The 20,582-nt window shown below is 38.7% G+C and overlaps 1 protein-coding gene and 1 pseudogene across 2 annotated transcripts in view; one reads left to right on the top strand and one right to left on the bottom strand.

Moving 5' to 3' along the window:
* CDH6 (cadherin 6) overlaps nt 1-20,582 on the bottom strand; it is a 140,282-nt gene that overhangs the window by 82,988 nt on the left and 36,712 nt on the right. The window lies entirely within an intron of this gene.
* LOC136146705 (ATP synthase subunit g, mitochondrial pseudogene) lies at nt 16,049-16,472 on the top strand (annotated as a pseudogene).

The following is a 20,582-nucleotide window of genomic DNA, read 5'->3' as shown; positions in this document are numbered from 1 at the left end:
GTCATCAAAGAGGGATGACCTGAAGAAATCTTTGGTTGTGGCTAATGGATGATCACTAATGACTGTCTTTGGTGGTGGCTAACGGATTAGGACCGAAATAGTCTACTAAGGTTTTCTTTGATCTGTAGATCTGCAAACTTCAGATTTGGCAAGCAGAGTCAGTCCCAAGAGTCACCCCATATAGAGATCAAGACACTAATCAAATTCTAAGACTTGAGGAAAATCCTAGATCTAGTAGCTGTGAATGAAGAGAAGAAGAGAAGAATGGGACTCAGCCATTTACCAGAGTTATTATGTACCAGGAAAGAGGGACTGCACATTCTTTACAGTTTTGATGGTGGCCTACCTCTGAAACTACTGGAATGGTATTGTTTTTGGTTTACTTTGTTAGAGAGAAGAATCTTCATTAACTGTTTCTATTACAGTGCTCACATTTCAGGAATCAGGGAGCTCATGTAGAAATAAAGTTCCTACTACTAAGTCGGTAACTGAGTTAGAGTGCGCACACAGAGAGTGGCTCTGAGCTGAGGATAATCCTGGGTCCAGACACCACTGCGCTATGCTGGTCACAATGGGGGATATTGTAAGTCAAGGGGAAAATGGATTTTTGGTCAAGCCCACCTCTTAATGGGCCCAGTGAGAACACACATTATGGTTATTTTCTCAGTGGGAGTGGTAAAATTGAGCTGTCCTGCAAACTGATTAGGATTAGAAGGCTTTTACTTGCCTGGAACTTCTTCAAAGCCTTACAGCTTAAGCAGAGAATTAGAGCATCATGTTCAAATATGGTATAGATTGTCTACAAAACCCAAAGAAATTCTTTGTAGGCTTTAGGGAAGACCAGGCAGCAACTTGCTGCAGATCAGTTCTATCAGATCTCTTCCCTCCTGGAACAGACACTTACTCTTGATATAGATTTACTTTCCTTAAAGGCCGTGATTTTGCCACTACTATCTTCCACAGACTTACACTGCCATATTCACTGTCACAACAAGTCACCCAACTCTGAACAAGAAACTTTTCCAAAAAATAAAAGCACAGCAGTGGGTGAATGCCCATGGATTCTCTGATTTTTTTGTTTTTACCATGTACCTTATTGCCCTGAAGGAGCTGGCCTTAAAGAAGAGTGGATTGGCCTTTGGAAAACTCAGTTACAGCAACAGTTGGAAGATAACATTGTGAGACTAGGTTACTATCCCATATGATGCTCTGATCTAGTGAATAACATATGGTACAGTTTCTCCATAAACAGAATTCCCAGGGTAGAATGGCAGTTCTCATTATTACACCTAAATTTCACTTATAAATATTTTATTTCTCAATCCCATGGATTTGGGCTTTCCTGGTTTAAGGATCTCATGATGCAAAGGAAAACTACTTCCACTAGGGGACATAACAATTGAATGTTGACACTGCCACCTGGTTACTGAGCTCTGTGTACCATTGGGCCAACAGGGAAAAAAAAGTCACTTTTAGGATTCATCCTGTTTATCAAGGGGGAAATAAGGCTGGTGCTTTATAATAGGAGTTAAGAGGAGTCCAGGGACCCTCTTGAATGACACCTAGTACTGCCATGTAAGGTGATAAAAGTTAAGAAAAGAGTGGAACAGTTCTATGGCAGACTGAGATATAGTCACCAAAACACATTTCCCTTTTCCTTGTCGGCACATGGACCAACTATAATTCCCAGCCTACCTTGCAGCTATGTGTGAGCACGACACTGTGGTCTGTCAATAGACTGTGAGGGGAGCATTATATGCTACTTGCAGGCCTAGCGTATAGGATAGAAGGAGCTAGTATATCAGAAGGTCACCATCATCAGACTGAAGACAACCTCTTTGGGTTTTATTGAAAGAGGAATAAACATCTCCTGGATTAGACCGCTGAAAATCTCAAGTTCATCTCTTGTAGCAATAGATGTTACCAAACTACTTACAAACAGCTTAAAAGCTTAATTTTCCCTTGAGTCAATGGCACACTTAAGAAGACAGCCTGCCCATGAGCTTTTATGTCTGTATTCTATCCAAGAGGGGTGCTTTCTGGATGAGGGGAACCAAACAGCAAGAGACCACAAGGAGACCCAAGCACAAAAGCTGGAAGAGTTTGGGCTGAAGTGGATCTCTCACCTTAGGAAATTGTGCAGTTGAGGGTCCCTTGTTGGATGTCAGAAAAACTCATATTTGGTTCATACACGAGACACTTTATTTTGAGTGCCTGTCATACAATGTTGATGTTCAAGGGACACCACGACCAGTAAGGCAAGAGTCACTTGCTTTGTCCATCTTTCTCTTATCTGCACCCTGTGGTGAGTATCAATGACTAAAAGGTTGGTGGGAAGGAGCTGGAGGCAAACACCCTGTCTCCAAAGGAGTTTATGGAGCTGCAGGCTGACTGAGGTCAAGAAAGTGATACAGATTCAGCTCAGATCTGACACTGGAACTTCCAGTTGGACAGGACTAGAGTGGACTATGGGCTTCCTAGGTGGAGCTAGAGGTAAAGAACCCGTCTGTCAATGCAGGTAGATATAAGAGACATGGGTTCGATCCCTGGGTTGGGAAGATCCCCTGGAGGGGGGCACGGCAACCCATTCCAGTATTGTTCCTGGAGAATTCCATGGACAGAGGAGCCTGGTGGGCTGTGGTTCATAGGGTTGCTGAGTTGGACACGACTGAAATGACTTAGCACACATGCATGCAGAATGGACTATAAAAATAACAAAGCAACCAGAAAGGTATGGAATTTGCTCAAGATAAAAAGAAGGGGAAGGAAGACTGGAGAAAGCATGAAAGAATGTGGCAACTGAAGAAAAAAGAGACTCTTAAACATAACTTAGACTAAGTTGCACTCTAATCACACACTCTCTACTCTTCACTCTGTGTTGCCAGATGAACATGGACAATAGTCCGAATGAATCCTACCACTATGCTTTCTAATTGTGGGAGAAACCAACTCATATTTATAAAAATTGCTGTGTTTCTTCTTGGCACTTGGTGGGCTGTCTGAGAAGATGGAGATTTTCGTAAGAGAGGATGGAGTTTTTAATGGAGCAGCCGCTCTTGAGATATAAGATGATGAAGTCACTTATTCAGCCTCATATTTCTGCTTCAAGAATGACCTAAGTGATCTGGTTAAGTGTCCCAACACGCTTTGTCTCTAAGTGACAGTCAAGATACCTCCGGGGTTGATGGTAGTGGAAATATTCCCTCACTGACCTCTGTGAACCACTGCATCTGGTCTGGCACGCTGTGGTTGCTTCTACTTCTTTCCCACAAATTGAAGAAAAAAATGCACAAAAATCAGCATTTCCTAAAGTGTGTTCCACAGGAATCTGGTTCCATGGGATATTTATAGATGCTAAAGAGGAGAAAAAAACTCTTCAATCAAATAACATGGGTAAATTTGGATAAAAAAGGGGACAAGTTTTTCTTTATCACAGAAGATTTCACAGCCTTTATTATGCTAATGTGTGTGGTGGTTCTCATGATAGAGACACAGAGAGCAGAATTTCACAGACTCTAAGTTCATGGACCCTCTTTTCCCCCAGATTGTTTTTGAGGACTGAGAGTTCATCAGCCCATACTTTGAGACCTGCTGGTTCAATTCATTTCCCCTTGTGCAGAAAATTTCATAAGTAATGAATGGATGTGAATAAAAAGAGAAACAGTGAAATCCTACTCATTTATCTAAAGATCATTTGAAGAATTGTCTGTGTTAACATTAAGTGCTTTTTTCCCCTGGACTAGAGAGAGGGAAGACTATTCCTTGATGAAGTGGAGGCCAGTGAAACACAAATGCATGTTTCATCCGAACACCAGAGAGCAATGAATTCCTCTGGGACTCTTCTAATATATAATTGTCCTGCAAGTGAGTTTTAAAATGAATAGTATGCTTTGCCTTGTCAGATTTTCCACTTTTCATCACATGCATCACCTTTAAACTGCCCAGGTGGATAACAGAAGCAGTCCCTGCAAGTCACACATTTTGGTTCTAATCAAGGCAGACTCTAAATTCACCTTGCTTCTAAAGTTGGGTTTATTAACCATTCATTTATAAATGTTTGTTTCCATATACTTCCAGGAATTCTCCTTTTTACCATTTCATATCTTTATGTCAATGATTTCTAATGGGCTGAATTTTATTTTTTTAATTCATAACATAAATTGAGAAATAATCTCCCACTGAAACAGTATGGATTAGAAATATGGATTTGGTAATCAGCTAAAGTATGTGAGCAATAAGTAAATCAATTCTCATTATTCATCAGATAAAAAAGTCTGAACTTGGAGGCAGAAAACCAAGTTTCTATTTCTTCTATATTTCTAATAAGTTCTGTGGCCGTTGGCAAGTTTCTTTACTTCTTTTAGGCCTCAGTTTCTTCAACTGTAAAATGAAAGGGCTGAAGATGATATCCTCTAGGGACCTCTGAAGCTATAAAATTCTCTGATTCTTACACTGTTATTTTTCCTAAATTTCCACATTTAGTAGATTTCAATATGTATCTGTCATTGGGATGCCCTGCAGAGGAATAGTTATGATTTCTGGAACCACACATCCATGATACACTGAAATAGATGACCTAACTGGCAATATCATACCCGTTGCAAAGAATGAATGAATCATCATTGTTCTTTTAGTCATCAGTCAAATTTGTGCTGGGATGTTTGGTTACTTAAGCATGTATTCTTTCCCTGAAATGTATATAGAGAAGTAAATGTAAAACTCCAAATTCAGATTAACATTTAACTGCTATATATCCTAAAACATGATTAAGTACAAAATTAGGAAAAAGTTAATATACTCATAGCATAGAGAAGAGGCAAAAATTTCTAGAGTTGTGCTATCCAACACAGAGCCACCAGCTCTGTGTCTACTCAGCATTTGAGATGTTGCTAGTCTGAACTGAAATTTCGGTAAAGATTTTGAAGACTTGGTTTAAAAAAAAAAAGAGTATAATATATTATCAGCAATTTAAAAATATTGATTTCTTGCTAAAAATTATAATATATTCCAACTGAGCTATTTCAAATCCTAAAAGATACTGCTGTTAAAGTGCTGCACTCAATATGTCAGAAAAATTGGAAAACTCAGCAATGGCCACAGGAATGGAAAAGGTCAGTTTTCATTCCAATCCCAAAGAAGAGCAATGCCAAAGAATGTTCAAACTATTGTACAATTACACTCATTTCACATGCTAGTAACGTTATGCCTAAAATCATTCAGCAGTGTGTGAACTGAGAAATTCCATATGTACAAGCCGGGTTTAGAAAAGGCAGAGGAACCAGAGATTAAACTGCCAACATTCACTGGATCATAGAGAAAGCAAGGGAATTCCACAAAAACTTCTGCTTCATCAACTATGCTAAAGCCTCTGCCTGTGTGGATCACAACAAACTGTGGAAAATTCTTAAAGAGATGGGAATACCAGACCACCTTACCTGTCTCCTGAGAAACTTGTATATGCATCAATAAGCAACATTTAAAGATGGACTGGTTCCAAATTGGGAAAGGAGTACGTCAAGATTGTATATAGTCACCCTGCGTGTTTAACTTACATCCAAGGTACATTACATGAAATGCCAGGCTGAATGAATCATAAGCTGGAATTAAGATTTCTGGGAGGAATATCAACAGCCTCAGAAATGCAGATGATACCATCTAATGGCAGAAAGTGAAGAGGAATTAAAGAGCCTCTTGATGAGAGTGAAAGAGGAGGGTGAAAAAGCTGGTTTAAAACTCAACATTCAAAAAATGAAGCTCATGGCTTCTGGGCCCATCAATTCATGGCAAATAAAAAGGGAAAAAGTGGAAGCAGTGACAGATTTTATTTTCTTGGGCTCCCAAATTACCGAGGGCAATGACTGCAGCCATGAAATTAAAAGATGCTTGCTCCTTGGAAGGAAAGCTATGACAAACCTAGACAGCATATTAAAAAACAGAGACATCATTTTGTCAACGAAGGTGCATATATTCAAAGCTATGATTTTTTCAGTAGTCATGTACTGATGTGAGAGTTGGACCATAAGCAAGGCTGAGCACCGAAGAATTGATGCTTTCAAACTGGTGCTGGAGAAGACTCTTGAGAGTCCCTTAGACAGCAAGGAGATCAAACCAGTTAATCCTAAAGGAAATCAGCCCTGAGTATTCACTGGAAGGACTTATGCTGAAGGTGAAGCTCCAGTACTTTGGCCACCTGATGCAAAGAGCTGACTCATTGGAAAAAGTCCTGATGTGGGGAACAATTGAAGGCAAAAGCAGAAGGGTGAGGCCGAGAATGAGATGTTTAGATAGCATCACAGACTCGATGGACATGAATCTGTGCAAACTCTGGGGGAGAGTGAAGGAAGGGGAGCCTGGTGAGCTTCAGCCCATGGGGTCACAGAGTCAGACATGACTTAGTGACTGAACAACAGCAACAATACTCTCTTCAGGTGTGTATCTTTTTAAAATCCCTATCTTTATTTTTTAATTGAAATATAATTGCTTTACAATATTATCTTAGTTTCTGTTGTACAATGAAGTGAATCAACTACATGTATCCATACCTCCCCTCCCTCTAGGAATTCCCCTCCTACCCCACACCTACCACACACATCTAGATCATTTTGGATATATTAGGTTACATAAAATGTATTGTTAAAATTAATTTTGTTTCTCTTTACTTTTTACAGTATAGCTATTAGAAAATCTAAAATTTGGCTCTTTTTATGTTTCTAGTGGACAGCGCCACTGTTCTAATGGATTCTGTCATGTTAATGAACATTTTAGAAAACAACACTGAATTCTATTTATCCCCATAGGAAGATTGATCAATGTAAGTAGCTTCAACCTTTTAAGAAGGCTCTGTTCTAAATTTTTATGTTGCTTCTCTCTCCATTTTTCTGACGTCAAAACGATATAATGGCTTATTTTCCTTTAAAGCTTAAATATTATGTATAAGCAATGAAAATAGAATAAAATACTATTGAAATAATGTGAATTAAACAAAATAAAAGAATAAATCTTGTGTGTTTGTTCCAGTTATTCAGACGAGTTTATTCTGCTCAGTGTTAATTGCTCCGTTGTGCTCAACGCTTTGCAATCTCGTGGACTGTGGAGCTCGCCAGGCTCCTCTGTCCACGGCATTCTCCAGGCAAGAATGCCAGAGTAGGTCACCATTCCTTTCTGCAAGGATCTTCTTCACCAGGGATCAAACTTGGGTCTCCTGCATTGCAGGCAGGTTAGTTACCATCTGAGCCACCAGGGAAGTCTGGCCAAAAGAGAAATATAAGGAGATGGAAACCTTCAAGTGGCCCTTCAGAAGACTTTGGCACATTTAGATGTGAATCTTTCCTGTCTATTAACACTTCAAACTTAGCGTTTTCCTTCTCTTTAAGACATGTGATTCTTTCACACTTTCTTACTTATTGCCAGGATTACAGTAAATGTTTTGTCCAGCAACAGTGAAAACAAAAGGGAAGGAGGGGAAGAATCGAAAAGAACTTCTTCCTATCTACTTTTTTTTTTTTTTTTTCCTATCTCCTTTCAAGGGGACAAGCGGACCAAGAGAGATTGTTTTGGGGTTGGAGGAAATTAGAACAGCTTTGGGGTGGGAGGGTGTGGGGATAGAGAGGGAGTGAAGGCCATTTCTATGCATGGTTTTTCTTTCTTTGAAGTGCTTGGCAATGATACCTTTCTGTTCTCAGCCTGAGATATTTCTATGATAGAAATATGGTTTTCCTATATGATTGTCTTTTAGAATATTTAAAATGTACAATAGAACCTAACTAACTTAAAGCCAGCGGTCACTATCTGACAGCTAGATCATAGACTGAGAAGTCCTTAAATGTTAAGTTTGCTGCTGCTGCTGCCAAGTCGCATCAGTCGTGTTTGACTCTGTGCAACCCCATAGACGGCAGCCCACCAGGCTCCTCTGTCCATGGAATTCTCCAGGCAAGAATACTGGAGTGGGCTGCCATTTCCTTCTCCAAAATGTTAAGTTTAGGATAATTTAAAACATCTCCAATGACCAAAAATTGAACCAATCCTGACTCCATTAAAAAAAAAATCAGTCTCTTACTTATTCAAAAAAATCAAATACAGGAATAGTTGAATAAAGATCTAGGTGGTCCTAATTTCAGAGTATACATTGGTTTCAACTTTTCACTGAAGGGAAGAGCCAGAAAGAAAGAAAGAAAGGAATATTTACAGAATTTTAACTCTTGCAACAATCTTGTGGGGCAGATGTTATCATCTCCATTGACTGATGAGGGAACTGATACGTGGGTTTCCAAGAAGTTGCATCAGCCGCTCACATTTGCATGGTGAGCAATACAAGGTTAGAAATGGATTCAGTATCTTGTGACTTAAAAGCCCATTTAACCTTGCTGCTCCTCCGTCTTTGTTTCCCAGAGAAAATGTGAGAGGAAGAACACTGTGTGGAAGAGAAGAATTGCGGGCCTGAAACATATTTCACACCCAAAGAAATAGCGGGGAAAAAAAAGGTCAAATCCATTCTTTTACCTCTGTCTCAGGAATGAAAAAGTCAATTTTTAATTGTATGTGTAAGGTTGACCGGGGGCTAACCTATCAAAAATGCTGAGTTCAGGGTTGGAGATTAAATATGGAGAGAGGCTCAATTTATTACTATTTGGGAGGAATAAACATCCGTACATAAAAAAGAGACTGGAATCTCTTTGCCTCCAGCCTGCCCTTGACCTTGAGGTGAACAGTGTAAAGTATGATCTTTTGGGGGCAATAAATGAACAGCTAGAGGACAGCATGGCCCATAGTGTACGCTATATATTCTGGGATGCTGATCAAGTGTGGAGATCATGTGGGTATCACCATCTGCTGACACCTCTATTCTTCTGAGGCACAGATTTGCTCAGGTCATATAACATCCTTAGATGCCTACAAAGGGCTAGTTTTCTTTGTCTTATGATAACACAGACCCTAAATCCCAAGTCTGACTTATTCTTTTCCAAATGACGGTCTGTGATTGCTAACCATTTATTAAACATATTCCTCTGCTTACCCACCTTGTTCAGCTGCCTATAATCTTCTCTGGAACAGGCAAGCTTTAAATAAACAAACTGGGTTCATTCATTCTTAAACATACTATCTTGCCAAACAGCTATTTTTCTGCATGTTTAAAAATATAAGATGGCTAAGTGGCAATGTAGTCTTAAATATACAAATCTATGTGGATTTCTTTGCAAAATGAGATAAATTTTGCTCGTTACTATCTTATCAGCATGATTCCACAGTACTCCCCAAGCATCAGAAATCACATTGAATAAGGCACTAACTGTGATGAGACACAGCTAGGGGAAAGAGGGGTGCAATGGGACCCTCCCCTCCATTCAGATGTTGGGCAAAAATACTGACAGGAAATCCCAGCATGAGGGGCCAGATTTTCAAGTTCTGCTGATCAAAACGGGTTCACAGCTAGTTCACTCAAGTTCAGATGGAGGACAACATGACACTAGGAGACTGGGGGTCAGGGGAAGGGAATCCCTTCCAAAAGAACCTTCTGCTTTATTTGCAAAGTGCTTCAGCAAACTAAAAGCAGCAAAGCTAGCCAGAGAAGTTCGGGGGGATTTAATGGTTTGTGGTGGGGCATACCATGGGGCCACGAACCCTGTCAGAGTTATCATGTGGCCAAGCTGGGGAAGGATTGTGTATCCCTGATAACCAAGGAGATCAGATGGAAATTTTGCCTCTTTCCCCCGCTGCGTCCTGTCACCTTCATTCATACTGTGTTCACATCACTTCTTAATTAGGGGAGTATATTATGATACTTCAATGGGTCATTACAAACTACAACTGAAATAAAGTTGAGTGATTTGTTTCCACAAAAGACACCTTGATTGAGGTGATTATTAGTAATCTATAAAGTACAATGAGGATAATTGGTATGAGTGCTATCATTATGTAGTGATGTCTTCAAATTTTCCCACTAATTTTCCTGTGATTAAAGAAAATTACTTACATTTAGCCAGTTGAGTATAGAAAAGAAAAATGGTTTGTCAAAGTATAAAATTGCTATTTATACTTAAACTATTACTAAAATTTATACTTTATAATAGACTTACATATTTTTAGATATCTGCTTCTTATTAAAACAGCTGAAAAATGTTTTCCATACTTCAAAACATAAATGTCAAAAAGAATATATTTTTAGCAATTGAAAGCAAGAAACAGTGCAAATATCAATTCTGTTAGTACAGCATGAGGCAGAAAGTAATACAAAGTTCCCAGTCCACAGTTTTCTTTTCCTGATCAAATGTTAACAAAAACAGTAAAACAAATATTTTAAAATAAATTGAAATTGCATAATTTTCTTAGTTAATATCCTCAAATGTGACTGAAGTATAGTTTTTTACATGTGTTACAGTATATTCAGTTCTTGGCTCTTAATTTTGGGTTAAAAAAGAAAATGTTTGGAAATGAGATGGTCTTTCATTTGTTCCTTGAATACAAGACATTATCAATTTGGTTTTCATTGCTATAAATAAAGTACTCATTTAAGGCTTGTTACTCTGAAATGAAGGGTTTATGCAATCAATCATGCATAAAATTTGTTATTTCCCCCCACTTAGTCCAGTAGCTGCTCGCAGAGAAATTGTATGAGTTGTTAGTTTTCACTGTCATTACTGCAAACTGGAGACAGAAGAGTAAGGGAGAAACATAGAAATCAGATAAGAGGAAAACTCTAAATGTACCAGAACGGGAGATAGCAATAAAACTGTCGACTTGGAAATGAAATCACAGGACAATATTTCCTTACAAATATATGGGCATAGAGGAGCCACTCAAATCACAGAATTATCCTTTTGTTGTTGTTGTTGGCTCTGATATATTGCTTTGACTGAAAAAATGGGAATTTTCTAACTTTGGGCTTGAAACAATGGCGTACACAGTTAAAAAAAAGATGAGGGAATAGAGTATTGTAAAAAAACATCTTTGAACCCTATGAAAGAGATTAACAAGGAGCAATCTCTTGGACTGACTAGGTGGTTGGAACATTTTCTTCCATTCTGATCTCCTCAACTGGCTTCTGATACTTAGTGGCTCCCTTAAGTATTTCAAAGTCTAAACCTACAAAAGCGAGCAAGCAATCAATCAATAGGTCATTGACTTCAGTGCGGCAAGTCCCCTCATCCCCCAGTGATACTGAGAATGGGCCTTGGTATTGCACACCTGTGGATAATAGAATGCTTGGGTACAGGATGCTTCGGCTGACTTAGAACAAGGTGATTTTTACGTAGCTGCAAAACCACAAGGAGCATATATAACTGTATGTATAGCTATAAATATACATAAACAGTATATATACACACACACATATATATACATATCTCTAATGACTCAGACGGTAAAGAATCTGCCTGCATTGCAGGAGATCTGGGTTCAGTCCCTGGGTTGAGAAGATCCCTTGGAGAAGGGAACGGCAACCCACTCCAGTACTCTTGCCTGGAGAATCCCATGGACAGAGGAGCCTGGTGGGCTGCAGTCTGTGGGGTTGCAAAGAGTTGGACACAACTGAGTGACTTTTTCTTTCACTTTTCACATATATGCATATGTACAAATCTATATACACATGTATGTATATTTGTGTGCACATATGTGTATATATATATACACACACACACATACATATATAGAGACTTGTTTACAAATGTAATTTGGGTTAAATGTAATGTATATGTAATTTGGGTTGATCATCATTATAACATTAGAAGCCTAAGTAAAAAGGTCTGGGCTTAGAAAATAAAGACACTTTTCTAAACTATAAAGAAATACATGGACAAGGGCGGGGGAAGGTGTCACAGAATAAGTGAAACAAAGAGTGGGAAGGAATGAATGCTGATACTCAGTGATTTACAGTGAAATCCTGGAGTTAATAAGGAACCCAGTGGTGGACTGGAGATATTATTTCCCCTTCTACCTTTTTTCTCTTCTAGCTGTATTGTATTCTGAATGGCAGATATTAGGAAAGTAGCATCTTAGCTGTTAGTAAAAAGAAATCAACCCTGAATATTCATTGGAAGGACTGATGCTAAAATTGAAGTTCCAATACTTTGGGCACCTGATGTGAAGGGCTGACTCACTGGAAAATACCCTGATGCTGGGAAACATTGAAGGCAAAAGAAGAAGGGGGTAGCAGAGGATGAGTTGGTTACACAACGTCACTGAGTTAACGGAGAGGAATTTGAGTCAACTTTGGGAGACAGTGGAGGCCCAGGAGCCTGGCGAGCTGCAGCCCAAGGGGCGGCAAAGAGTCTAAGGACGTGACTAAGGAACTGAAAAACAACAACGACAAGTTTCCTTTGGTGTCATTACTCTATGGATACTTTCCCATTCTCAATCTGAGATAGTTTTGCTAAATTTATTTATTTATTTATTTTTAATTTATCACAACTTTATTTTTTTTATTAGTTGGAGGCTAATTACTTCACAACATTTCAGTGGGTTTTGTCATACATTGATATGAATCAGCCATAGAGTTACACGTATTCCCCATCCCGATCCCCCCTCCCACCTCCCTCTCCACCCGATTCCTCTGGGTCTTCCCAGTGCACCAGGCCCGAGCACTTGTCTCATGCATCCCACCTGGGCTGGTGATCTGTTTCACCATAGATAATATACATGCTGTTCTTTCAGTTTTGCTAAATTTAAAGATATGACTTAATTATCACACATACACACACTCAATATATGTGACAAGACTCTGAAGTCACAACATAATCCATTAAAAATACAGAAAGTTTTTTCAAAAGTTTTATCTCTGTGTATAAAAATTTATAAACTCACCTATTTTCTTTTCTGATATTATTTTGACATAATCTTTGCACATTCTTAAAAACCTAATGCATTGTAAGATTTTGTTACAACTAGGACAAGAGTAACATATTAATAAAGAATAAAAATATACCCTTAAATACAATTGCTATTAGGCTGGAGGTTTATAAATTTAAAGATCTTAAAATATGATATTATATCAAATATTAAGATACACTATAAATAGAACAATAACATTATGAAAAGAGAAATTTTGAGATATCAATTATCATTATTTTGTTCTATTCACTTAAAAGCCATCAGAATGGAAATTAATAATTCAGTCATTTATTGAAAATTACTTTTGTGTTCCTGGTACGTCCCAGACATAAAGTCCTGCCTCCTGGAGCTTGCATTCTGGTGGAGTAGATGGACTGTGAACAGATAGGTAAGTAATATATTTTTGGGTCACTGATGAGGACTATGTAGACAAATGGAGAGTGTAAAGGGATACTGAGTTATGGAATGAGGGGCAGCTATTTTATGAGGTCAAGGAAGACTTCTCTGTGAAGAAACTGGAACCATCAAGAGCCAGTCATGGGAAGAAATGCTGAAATTTCTAGCAAAGCAAACAGCAAGTGCTGTGGCCATGGAGGAAGCCAATTTTCAAAGGTCTTAATAGAGCAAGGCAAGAGTAACTGAAGTAGGAGGTGAGATGACAGGAGACTGTTATTAGTAACACTAAGTGATAATAAAGAAATAGAATGAGAAAAGTTTGGTAATTTAAATGTTTATAACATATTTCTTTCCTCATAGCTTTTATACTTTAAAAGATTTTTTTGGTGTAAAATATGCTCCTTATACACTCTCTCCACATATGTGTGTATCTCTGTGTGTGCATGTGTTTATCTGTGCACACGTGTTTGTATTTGTACATATATGTGTGGATATATAAATGCATATGCATATATGTGTATATAGTGTATACATGTGAATGTATGTGTGTATTCACATTGCATGTTAAAACCATAACATAGTGGAATTTGGATTGGAACTTAGTATGAATACTGACTCATGTCCCAGCTCTGACTTTTGAAAGGTTATTTAAGCCCCACATGCCTCAGTTTCCTCATCTGTTCAATGGGAATTAGTACAGTACCTACTTTGCAAGGATGGTATGAGGATTAAATGAATTTATATATATGTGTGCACATATATATATATATCTTAGAATAGTGGCTGGCATATAGTATATGTAGCAAAAAGTCTAAGAGTCATGCAACTGTTATTTTTATAATTTTCCTAACAAGTAGCATTTTATCCAAGTGATTAGAATATGTTATAATTTTAAATTTCAATTTACACTGCCATAAGCAAAACCAATAATCAAAAAGCTTGAAAATATTTTTTCACTGGCTACTCATATTCATTTACTTGGAAAACCACTTTGAACTCTCATTTATTTTTGGAATATTTCAAGCTTAAAGATGACCCTTCTGCTTCTCAATTGGGAAGATTAAATGGTTCTGTCCTGGAGAGAGTGTGAGTGAAAGTGTTGATTCTTCAGTTGTGTCTGACTATTTGCGACCCCATGGACTATAGCCCACCTGGCGAGAAGGTGCAGCCAAAAATGATTTCTAGGGGCTAGGGGTGTATTAAACATGTGTCCACTTGAGGGAGCTCCAAGATTTCTCCAAAACCCTGGTTTTCTAAGCGTTGTCAACCCTGGGACTGGGTGCCACAACACTGGGTTTGGGTTCCAAACTTTGTGGAAAGAAAAATTTAAAGGTCCAGAGTTAAAGTCTGGAAAAGAAAAGTATTGAGTAGTAAAACTGATAATTATTTTACTGTTTTCCAGTTATGTATTTAATTGAGGGGAAAAGAAACACTTTTTGGAGAACTTCAAACAGCTCAGCTGGAAGCACAGGAATTAACATAAAGTGAAATATTTATGGGGGCTTAATACTGTTTAAGACTCATTTTTTCCTTGCCTTAAGACAAGAAGTCAAATTAACCATTTCTCATTAAAGAGTTGTATACAAAGTAGTGTGAGACCAGAAGCAGGAGCTAGATGAGAATGTCCTAAAGTGGGAAAGAGTCATTTGACATAAGGGTCAAGAATGAAAGATACAAAAGAATCTTCATAGAACAAGAGAAACAAATCAGGGTGATTTAAAAATGAACATGGTTATGATAGACTTACTATCATTCCTTCCTAAATAAGTATCTTTCCTCTTAGGGCAGAGTTCTAAAACTGGACGTGATAAAGCCCCTCTGTCTCTCTCTGTTAGTGGTTCAGCTACAAAGGAAATACAAATGCAATATCCCAAGTGAACTGGGATCACTTCATATGTTCACTAAGTATGATTCATGGGAATTCTGGCTCAGAGAACAACCATCAATTAAGGATATCAAAAAAGAAAGTCCCAAATCCTAGGGGCTCCAGGCCACTCTTCTTATGTCTAAACCACTACGTAGAGACACAATGATTTGCTTAGGATATCAGTTTTATACACATATTTTAATTCTTACTGCAACATGAGTGAACTGTTGAAAAGAGTCTGAAGAGCCTATAAATCACTATTGGCTGAGTCATCTAAATATGTAAATCAGGCAATACATTTGTCACCCAGAATAGGAAAATATTGCATTAGAATATAATTCCAACAAAAGAAAACCATAATCAAATATAATCATATGATTAGAAGTAAATTAAAAACGGCACATAAGGTTTCCAGCATATTCTTTATATACTTAGATCTTAAATTTTAAAGAGTTTGTTTTAACCCAACTTAAAGCATTTTGCACAAAAATCATGCACAAACTTCATGAAATCTCCTACCATTGTTTCTTTATTAATTAACATACAATATTTTTACTTGGATCACAGAGAGTATTGCTAAGCCACTATTGTATACATCTTAAATTTCCCTTAAGCCTTATCTTGATTTTGATGAAATTGAATGGATTTGTTGTACTACTTGAGAACAGAATCAGGATTATCCTGCAGGTGGGTTTTTAAATCATTTTTGTTTTGTTTTGGTCATTTCTATTTTTCATGCAGCATTTGTTTCTTTTTGCTTTGGCTGTAAGTTTCTTCTTTCATTTTTCATTAGTACATTACCTCATGGTGTGAAATACCTTCTGTTGCTTTCTTAAATGTTAAACAAGATGATATGCCTGTTGAAGAAGCCTAATGCATCTGTATTCTCTCTTAAAAAATAAATTGGAAGCATATTTTAAGGGTGCTTAAAAATCACTGCAATGGGCTATCTGTCCTAGGACCATGGCCCAGTTTGTCCGTAATCTCATGGAGAAAGCCCCGGCGCTGGTCAACGCTGCTGTGACTTACTCGAAGCCTTGATTGGCCATGTTTTGGTACTATGCCAAAGTTGAGCTGGTTCCTCCAACCCCTGCTGAGATCCCTACAGCAATTCAGAGTTTGAAAAAAATTATCAACAGTGCTAAAACCAGTAGCTTCAAACAGCTCACTGTTGAGGAAGCTCTACTGAATGGTTTGCTGGCCACTGAGGTGTGGATGTGGTTTTATGTTGGCGAGATCATAGGCAAGCGTGGCATCATTGGCTATGATGTTTGAAGACCAATTTTTAACATGTGATTATATTTGCTTTATTATTCAAGTGTTCTTGGACCATGTGTGAACAGACTGCTATTTGAATAAAATAAGACAATGTGTCAGAAAAAAAAAATCACTGCAGATGGTGATTGCAGCCATGAAATTAAAAGACGCTTACTCCTTGGAAGGAAAGTTATGACCAACCTAGACAGCATATTAAAAAGCAGAGACATCACTTTGCCAACAAAGGTCAATGTAGTCAAGGCTATGGTTTTTCTAGTGGTCATATATGGATGTGAGAGTCTCACTAAAAAGAAAGCTGAGTGCCAAAGAATTGATGCTTTTGAATTGTGGTGTTGGAGAAGAGTCTTGAGAGTCCCTTGGACTGCAAGGAGATCCAACCAGTCCATCCTAAAGCAGATCAGTCCTCGGTGTTCATTGGAAGGACTGCTGTGGAAGCTGAAACGCCAATACTTTGGCCACCTGATGTGAAGAGCTGGCTCATTGGAAAAGACCCTGATGCTGGGAAAGATTGAAGACAGGAGGAGAAGGGGACGACAGAGGATGAGATGGTTGGATGGCATCACCAACTCAATGGACATAAGTTTGAGCAAACTCTGGGAGTTGGTGACAGACAGGAAGGCCTGGTGTGCTGCGGTTCATGGGGTCGCAAAGAGTCGGACACGAATGAGCGACTGAACTGAACTGAATATAAGCAGTTTAATATATAATCAGAGAGGCTGTTGCTCTAGAAAGTGGAAATAAGCCAGGCTTTTTGGAGATCGTCTCTGTCTGCAATGGTTACATAGACAGGCCTGTGCACAGAGTGTTACCACCGAATCCAGCAGCCCTCAGTGATTCTCTATGTCTTTTAGGAGAAGTTATCAACTAGACACAGAGGGCTTTCTTCATGTGTATATTGAGCTAAGCTTTGGATTTGCCATGGTAGACCCTGACTATTACCCTGAATGAGTACTTGGGGGAATACACAGGCCCTAGGCTTCTTAACTACTGCTTCTAAATTGGGACTTTAGGGCTTTCTGTGCAAAAGAGAAAGTGAATTCTCTCCAACTGCAGTGGGGTATTCTGCAATGTGTGGGATCATTGTTATCTTGACTCTGCTGTGGAGACAGGCCACAGCAGCAGCAGAGATAGCATCAGCCAATTAAACTCCAATATGGTGTTCAAAGGATATGGAAGACAGATTTAATTATGAAACAGATGACAGTACTCAATCCTAATTGTCATATCAGGATCAAGTTGAGGGGCTGTTAATCACCAGCCAGGAGACTGGGGAGCATCTGATGTCACCAAAGACAAGAAGCATCAGGCCATAATTACATTGCACCTTAATGATCCCAGTTAGGAACAACAACAACAGAAACAAATAGAAATTTCTTTTTATGTTTTGTAACATTAAGAACCGGGAAATTTTTATTTAGTTACTATGATTGTAGGTAGTTAGATTTCTCTTTCTCACAGTTAATACTTTCACTAAGAAACCCTTAGGTGGAACTTGGGAGTTTCTTCAGTTCTCACAAGTTATTTTCAGAGTTACAATTCTTTTTACACAAAAATTAACCACATTTCTTGGTTTAGCCAATAATATCAGGGGAACCAGAGACCTATAAAAGCTTTCAAATTGGCACCAGCCATACAGTCATAAGAGCCAAGCTGCCTTAGCAACTTGTTTCAAATGCCTAACAGCTCCAGAGAGAAAATATTTTCCTGAGCCCACAGTTCCTCATCTATTTTGCTTTTCTGCAAACTTCACAAAGCTGATGGGCAATATGCCCCATCTCCTATATACCAATCTATTTTGGCCAAACACTTAATTTCTAATCAGTATGGTTACCAGAAGTGGAAAACAAGAGGTGTATAATATAGAATAGAAAAACACAAGAGTTGGAGTCAAAACACTTGGTTTGCAGTCTTTGTTCTGTCCCTTCTTTCTCTATCACTAAGTTCCTTAACCTTCTTCTTTAGACTCAAAATTTGGCAATTGGATGGCAAAGTAGATTAAGAAATATAACATGGTTAGGACAGTCGTCACTTTGGAAATGCCATACAACCGTATTCAGCATTACATGAGCTTGGACTAAACATTAGAATGGGAAAATAATTAACCTTAATCAAATACCTACTAAGGTTCTGTTGTAATGCTAGGTACTTTTGCATTTTTATGCTCTATATGAGGTTTGATTTTCTCCATGTTTCAGGTGAGGAAACATTCATGGAGAGGTTAAAAGACGTCTAAGATCATACTGTTATTGGTAAAGTTGGGGTAGGAACCTAGGTTATGTCTAGGCCTAGAATCACACTCTTTTCCATTTCTCCAATTTTGGAATCAAGGTGAATGCAGTTTCCTTCTTCAGCTGATTCAACTCCCAAGTCCTACACAGATGTGTGATTAGCAGAATACTGGGCCCCTAAATATGCCCATGTTCCAATCCCCAGAACCAGGGAATATGTTCCCTTACATGGCAAAGGCACTCTGCAGATGTGATTAAGTTAAAATCCTGAGATAGGGAGATTAGCCTGGATTATCTGAGTGGGTCCAGTGTAATTAGAGGGGATTATAAGAGGGAGGCAGGAGAATTAAAAAAAGAGATGTGATTATGGGGCACAAATCAGACAGAAAGAGGTCTGAAGATGCTACACTTGCTGGGTTTAAAGAGGATGGGGCCACGAGCTAACACCATGCTGGTGACATCTAGAAGCTGAAAAAGGCAAAGAAACAGATCCTCCCTAGAGTCTCCAAAGGGTACACGCCCTACTGACAAGATAATTTTAGCCCACGGTGACTTTGGACCCATGAACCTGTAAGAAAATAAATTTGTGCTGTGTTAAGCCACTAAGTTGTGATAATTTGTTGTAGCAACAATCGCCAACTAATACAGGATCCCTGCCTTTTTCCAGGGCTCTCAAGCTTTGCTTGTCCAGATATAGGTGGTTCAGGTAGAGGAGGTGGATGGATCTCGGAAGCTGGGTAGTTGATGGGCAGGGAGTGTCTGAGAAGCTCAACCACATATTGTGGCTAGGATGGGATTTACACTTACTTTTTAAGAGAGAGATTTATTATTGGGGTTGGAGGCTGTTGAGGTCTAAATTCTGAAGGAAGCCTAGGCCTGTGATGCTTAGAAGGTGAAAGGATTAGTGTATCACCTTTGATACACTGCCAGGGAGGGGAGGAGGTCTATACTTTAGAATTCTAGAAGAGTCAGAAAATGTTTTTGCTGCAGAACATAAGGAACAGTGGCCTTCCCAAATTCCAGAGCTGGTAATCTCCAAATACATAATCTGTTTTTAGTTATATCCAAATACATAATCTGTTTTTAGTTATACTAACATACAGTACATAGGATTGAGCAGCCAAAAAATAATTGAAAGTATACGTGACAAAAACCAATTAATTTAGGTTCAAACTTTTCATCCCAAACTCCAATAGATTAACTTCCACATTCATCGTGGAGTAGTGTAGAGCATAGAGGAGGCATGGGAAAACATGATCCGATGGGTAGAGGGTGCCCCCCTTCATATTTTACTTTCCTTGTCTCTTACCCAGTTTAGCTTAAGAAAGGGGTGAAGTGGGAAAGCGTAAGATGAAACCTTCAGTCTTCTGAGTTAGCACATGACCTCGGTTAAGAGAGCATGACCTTTGACAGTTGATGAGCCCTACTTAAAGGAAGCATAACATAACATACTGAGCAGGAAGAAGGGGCAAATTTCCTGGGAGGAACAGTTTGCAGGTTTCGAGAATATGAACAAACTCACCATTTTCTTATGAAAGTCATGAGATCCTGTTTCTTCACGTTTGATTCCAAGGAGCATAAAATACTGCAAAATCCTTAATTAGTTTTACAGAGTGATTTGACTGCATAATAATGAGAATCGTGAGATTTTACCACTCTCATCCTTCTTCTTCAAAGGACTAATTTTCCACAACATGTTTGTGGTCCTAAACAATTTTTGAAAATAATGAGGATAATGAGTTTGTGTCCCTAGTTTGTAAAAGCATTCTACCAGTTCAGTAGGGGGATGAACTTATAGCTTTCCTACCATCAGCCCGCTGAAGGGAGAAGTGGGTAAAAAAGGTGGGCAGAAGCAAAAGGGACTCTAAGTAAGAGAACTGGTCCACAGTCACAGACCATTGCCCTGCCTCCTCCTACCCCGCCCCATCTGCCACTTGCTGTGTGAACAGTCAGGTCACACAACGTCTCTGTGCTGTGTTCTCTTTCTTTAA

This window comes from Muntiacus reevesi, chromosome 14, assembly GCF_963930625.1.
Source record: "Muntiacus reevesi chromosome 14, mMunRee1.1, whole genome shotgun sequence".
Lineage (NCBI taxonomy): Eukaryota > Metazoa > Chordata > Mammalia > Artiodactyla > Cervidae > Muntiacus > Muntiacus reevesi.
Note: the sequence above shows the minus strand (reverse complement) of the source record. Positions and strands in the feature narration are given on the sequence as shown.